At 36.9% G+C, this 5,864-nt stretch overlaps 1 pseudogene; it reads left to right on the top strand.

Annotated features, from left to right (window-relative positions):
- The first annotated feature begins 266 nt into the window (after positions 1-266).
- On the top strand, positions 267-5,250 carry LOC126011794 (ferritin heavy chain-like; annotated as a pseudogene).
- Positions 5,251-5,864: the final 614 nt, after the last annotated feature.

Below are 5,864 nucleotides of genomic sequence, written 5' to 3'. Positions count from 1 at the left end.
CTCACACCCATGAGAATGGCACATATTAAAAATAGTAGGAGCAATCTGTGATGGTGGGAATGTGATGGAAAAAGGAACTCTCATCTATGGCTGGTTGGAATGTTGTTTTCCCTGCTGGAAAACAATATGGGAAGTTCTCAGTAAACTTAGAATTGAGCACTTCCCCTACCCCCCAACTTCAAAAAGACAATGGAAACAAAGAACATGAGAATTGGGACATGTTAGGAAACAAGCCCCTTGAATGAGCAGCAGGATAGGATAGGGGGATGTATGGGGAGGAAATGTCTGGTGGAGGACAGCATCAACCAGGAGAGGTAATGGTAAAAAGTGGTTATGTGTTATATATTAAATGCTATCAGCAACAGTCCTGTAAACCACAGCGTGAACATTTTTATTTTATTTTATGAAGACAGAAAATGCAAAGAAAGAGGACAAGGTGAAGTTACAGTGGGAAGACAGTCACTCATAAACAGAATTCTCAGAAGAAATCCTCTTGCTGACGCCTTAATTTTGAACTTTCAGCCAAAAAACATTAAGAAAAATAAAACAAAACACATGCACAATTACTTTGTCCCTCAACTCCACAGACTGTGGTACATTATAACATTTCTTAGCAGTACACAAAGTAATCTAAAGCCACAAAATTTATGTAACTCCTTTAACATTGAAGACATAGTTTTTTTTTACAGTTCCATGCACATGCATATTAATTTAAGTTAACCTCAAAAGTTTAAGTGATAGATCTTGAGACTTCCTGATCTGAAGTTTAATACTATTATATTAGTCATTGACACAGCATGAACATTTATATATATTAAAAAAGTATCTCTTGTAGAATCAGTCTGGTGGGAAATCAAAGAGGCTGAAAGGGCATTGGTGAAGGGGATAGAATAGAGGTGAAAGAACTGATGTTGAAATATTGTATGCCTGAAATTCAATCATAATAACTTTGCAATTTTATAATGACAAAATAAACATATAAAAAGAATTGATCTGTTAAAAAACCTTGGGATTCAATAATGAGCCTGTACATAGCCTGTAGTTGTTCCCATGACAGTATGCTTCAAGGGCAGAGAAACTCTGTATCTCTTAGGCCAAGGGAATTCCCTTCCTAATTTCCCCAATAATTACTGCACCTATGCAAAACAACAACAAAACAAAACAAAACAAAAAGCACAAAGCCTTGCCACACCAGCCCTCTTCCTTTTTTTCTCTTTCTTGTGGTTGTTTTGTTGTTTTTTTCCCCACTGTTGTGCTTTTTTGTAGTTGCTTGTTTTGCTTTTTGTTTGTTTTTGTTTTGCTGTTTTTCTTCTTTTTTCACTTTTTTAAATTGATATTTATAGCCCTAGACGAACTCCTCCCAGCCTTTTTTTCTTTTTTCAACAGAACCACAGAACTTAAATCATCTTGTTCTACCTCATAAATTGAGAGGGAAAATGGATGGTATCAGGAGCAAACAGTTGTATAAACATTGAGTGGAAATAAAAAATGGTCAGACTTAAACACCAAACCCAAAGTCAATGACAACTGAATTGATACCCAATCTACAACAAGCTATACACACAGGGGACCAGTTACACTAGTAGTCCAGGGGGCAAAGGGGGAGCTATGGGATGCATGCTAGGAACAGGGGTGGAGGGAGGACAACACTGGTGATGGGAATGGCTCTGATTCATTGTATTTATATATATCTGTAAATATATATAAATCTGTAAATATATATATAAAGAACTGATCTGCCATTGGATCCAGCTATTCCACTTTTGGACATCTATTCCCAGACAACAAATGTTCATTCTAAAGGACATATGCATACAATTATTCATTACTACACTTACTATTGTAGATAAACTGTGGAATCTACGTAGGTGTCCAATGACAAATGAATGGATTAAGGAGATGTAGTAACTCCTAAGTATTTACCCTAGAAACACAAAAACACAATACAAAAATACACCTATATTTATTGCAGCTCTATTTACAATAGTCAGAATCTGGAAACAATCCAGATGCCCGACAACAGATGAATGGCTAAAGAAACAGTGATGTATGTACACAATGGAATACTATGTAGCTGACAGGAGAAATGCAGTTATAAAATTTTTCTATACATAGATGAACATGGAAACTATGATGCTGAGTGAAATAAGTCAGAGGGAGAGAGATAGACACAGAATAGTCTCACTCATCTATGGATTTTAAGAAAAATAAGACATTCTTCCAATAATGCCCAGAGACAATGGAAATGAGGGCTGGAAGGATTCACAATATGAAGTTCACCACAGAGTGGTGAGTGCAATTAGAGAAATAACTACACTAACAACTACCATGACAATGTTAATGAGTGAGAGAAGTAGAATGCCTATTTTGAATATAGGCAGAGGGTGGGGGAGGAAGGAGATGGAGGGCATTGGTGGTGTGAATGTTGGACTGGTGAAGGGGTGTGTTCTGTTTATGACTGAAACCCAACTACAATCATGTTTGCAATCATGGTGCTTAAATAAAAATATTATAAAAATATAAAAAGTGGTACACATGTACAAGGGAATACTATGCAGTTGCAAGAAAAAATGAAATCATACAAGTTGCTGCAACCTAGTTTGGATTGAAGATATTATGTTGAGTGAAATAAGCCAGAAGAAGAAAGACAAACACAGGATTATCTCACTTATCTGTGGGATATAGAATAACTTGACAAGGAAATGGAATATAGTAACTGGGGAAATGCCTCAATCAACACTGAGCAGAGAGTACAGGCAGGAGAAGGATAAAAAAGGGAAGAAATTCAGGGGTCAGGAAGAAGATGAGATAGGGTAGTAATGAATGAATAGGGGTTGAGATTTCAGTTATAGAAATTGAGATTTTCAGTGATGTGAGAGAGAAGAATAGTTATATATCCAAAACACAGACTCAACAACACTGAAAATTGAGAGCTAAGCTGCAACCACCAAACTCTGAAATATGACTGTCAAGGTGGCAGGTGGAGGCAGGGGATGGGAGGGAGCTTGGGAACACTGGTGGAAGGAAGTTGACACTGATTGATGTTGAAATACTGTAGGCCTAAAACTCAACTATCAATTACTTTGTAACTCACGGTATTTTAATTAAATACAAATTAAAATATATAATAATGTAGTGGGGTGTATGTTATTCTCATTTTGTACATAGGAAGAGATTGAAATTTAGGACATTAAATTACTTGCTCAAGGCTTTCATTTGCAAGTTTACAAATCCTAGACTCAAATTAGGTAGGACACTAAATAATATGGTCTACTTGCTATATATTTTGGTTGTTATCTGGCAGGAAAATATAAAATGGATATTGGTTAAACTGAAAATTAGTTTGGAAGCTTAGCAATTAACTCCCTTTACTGTTTTAGTTCAAATAAGTATATGAATTAAAAATAAAGCAATACAATTGTCTTCAAGTATCATATACATATAATAAACACAAAGCAATAATAGATTCAATTTAGCAAATGTTTCCAAAATGCTGGGTCTGTTACATATTCATATATATAACAAACATAGTATATTTGGAAGGAAAGTCTTTTAATAATAAGAGTTTAGAAAACTAGGTTTGCAGAAAATTAGTTAACAGTTAATGAGGATCAAAGCTGGGTCTTGCCTAGCTATTTGCACCAAGTCATATTGACCAAGCAGGTTTGGCAGCTCAAAGATGTTGTTTTGGTCACAGTAAATTCTCACTTGAAAAAATGTGCTCTGGCAGCTGCATTTTAAATAGATGTTTTTATCATTATGCAGTGTGTGGAACCCAAGAGAGGCTTCTATAAACATGAGTACATGTTCCCAGACAAAGGAGATAATATCTGTGACAAATAGTCATTATCTAGAACATCTGTTAGGCATTTTCTTTTTGTTTTAAATAATGCATGGCATGCTCTAATTCAGGTGTACTCATGAAAACCCAGCATTTTTCTATCATGATTTCTGCAATCTCTGAGTATGAGGAATGAGAATATCTGTTGATCTTTGAGTACACCACTTGATCAAGCACTTTGGTTTTAGATCAACATTTTTTTTGTAATTTTAACTATTATTATAGCTATAACCAATTCTACTTCTCTTTTTTGATAATTTATACAGTGATGCTGCATTCGTGGCTCAGAAGTATTTAATCCTCAAAACTACTTTCCTGAGCAGTCATTAATACTGTCCTCATAATGCTGCCTTTTGAGACTATCCATGTATGTATTGACAGTGAGTGACATGTAGGAGATATCGTTCTTTGCAGAAGGGTGAATTTTCAGAATATGATTTAACATGGTGCTGTTTCTTTGGTTTGTGTCCAAAAAGGACAATAGAGCAAAATATATCCCGTATTTAGTGCTTTTCTCTGGTGACATGAGAGTTTCAGAAAAGTCACTCATTTTTTTTTGATGTATTTATATTCCTATTATTTCCCCCATTTAATTTTCATTTTACATATATATTTTGTTTGTTTTGGGTCACACCCTGTAGTGTTCAGGGGTTACTCCTGGCTCTTCGCTAAGAAGTTGCACCTGGCAGGCTCAGGGGACCATACGGGATGCCGGGATCTGAATTGGGGCCTGTCCTGTGTTGGCTTCATTGCAAGGCCTTACTGCTGTGCTATTGCTCTGGCCCCATATATAGTTTATTTAAATACAAAATTTACCAAATTAAAAGTTATTTTGCCATGTTGTTTTAAAGAACTTTGCCAAGTATTTCCTTCACCAATCCCGTGAGGAGAGGGAACATGAGGAGAAACTGATAAAGCTGCAGAACCAGCTAGGTGGTCGGATTTTCCTGCAGGATATCAAGAAAACAGACCGTGATGACTGGGAGAACGGGCTGAATGCAATGGAATGCGCTTTGCACTTGGAGAAAAGCATCAACCAGTCACTACTGGACCTCCACAAACTGGCCACAGACAAAAATGACCCACACGTGTGATTTCTTGGAGACTCACTACCTGGATGAGCAGGTGAAGTCCATCAAAGAATTGGGTGACCACGTAACCAACTTGCGCAAGATGGAGGCCCCTGAGTCGGGCATGGCAGAATATATGTTTGACAAGCACAAGTTGAGGCACAGCGAGAGCTAAGCCTTGTACTGGCTTCCTGGAGCCATGGCAACCTGGTTCCCCAGGGCACCACTTGCATATTGGGGTGACCTTTACCTTTTCTAGAAAATACAAAACAACTACTTCAGTCTTTGATTTGTATCAGACCTTCAAATAAAATAATTTGGTACCCCCCCCAAAAAAAACCCCAAAATAAAAAAAATACAATTTCATGAGGCAGATAATTGGATAATAGTATTAAATCCTTCATCTGTTTCATTCTTACTCTTGTTTGGAAGAAATGACTAAAATTTGTAGAGTTTGGTATTCATTACGGCAATGAAATTTTAACTGTTTTATTTTTTTTTTTTTTTTTTTTTTTTTGGTTTTTGGGCCACACCCTGTGACGCTCAGGGGTTACTCCTGGCTATGCGCTCAGAAGTTGCTCCTGGCAACATATGGGGACCATATGGGACGCCGGGGGATCGAACCGCGGTCCGTCCTAGGCTAGCGCAGGCAAGGCAGGCACCTTACCTCCAGCGCCACCGCCCGGCCCCCTGTTTTATTTTTTACTGATATTTCTTATAGTTCAGTTTGAGATATTTTATACTGACTTTCTGCTATGAGATAGAGAGATTTATAATAAGGGAACATTCCTCCCATCCCTCATTATTGCACTGTGCTCAAATTACATTTATAGCATTTGTAGATGAGCTGTGACATGCTCTATAGTAACTTTTTAAAAATATTTTTTGATTTTATTATTATCATTATTAGTTTGGTTTTTGGACCATCCCCAGTTGTACTCAAAGCTTACTCT

Source organism: Suncus etruscus, chromosome 6, assembly GCF_024139225.1.
Source record: "Suncus etruscus isolate mSunEtr1 chromosome 6, mSunEtr1.pri.cur, whole genome shotgun sequence".
In the NCBI taxonomy this organism is placed as follows: domain Eukaryota; kingdom Metazoa; phylum Chordata; class Mammalia; order Eulipotyphla; family Soricidae; genus Suncus; species Suncus etruscus.
The sequence above is the reverse complement of the archived record's forward strand: the minus strand, read 5'-3'. Positions and strand labels throughout refer to the sequence as shown.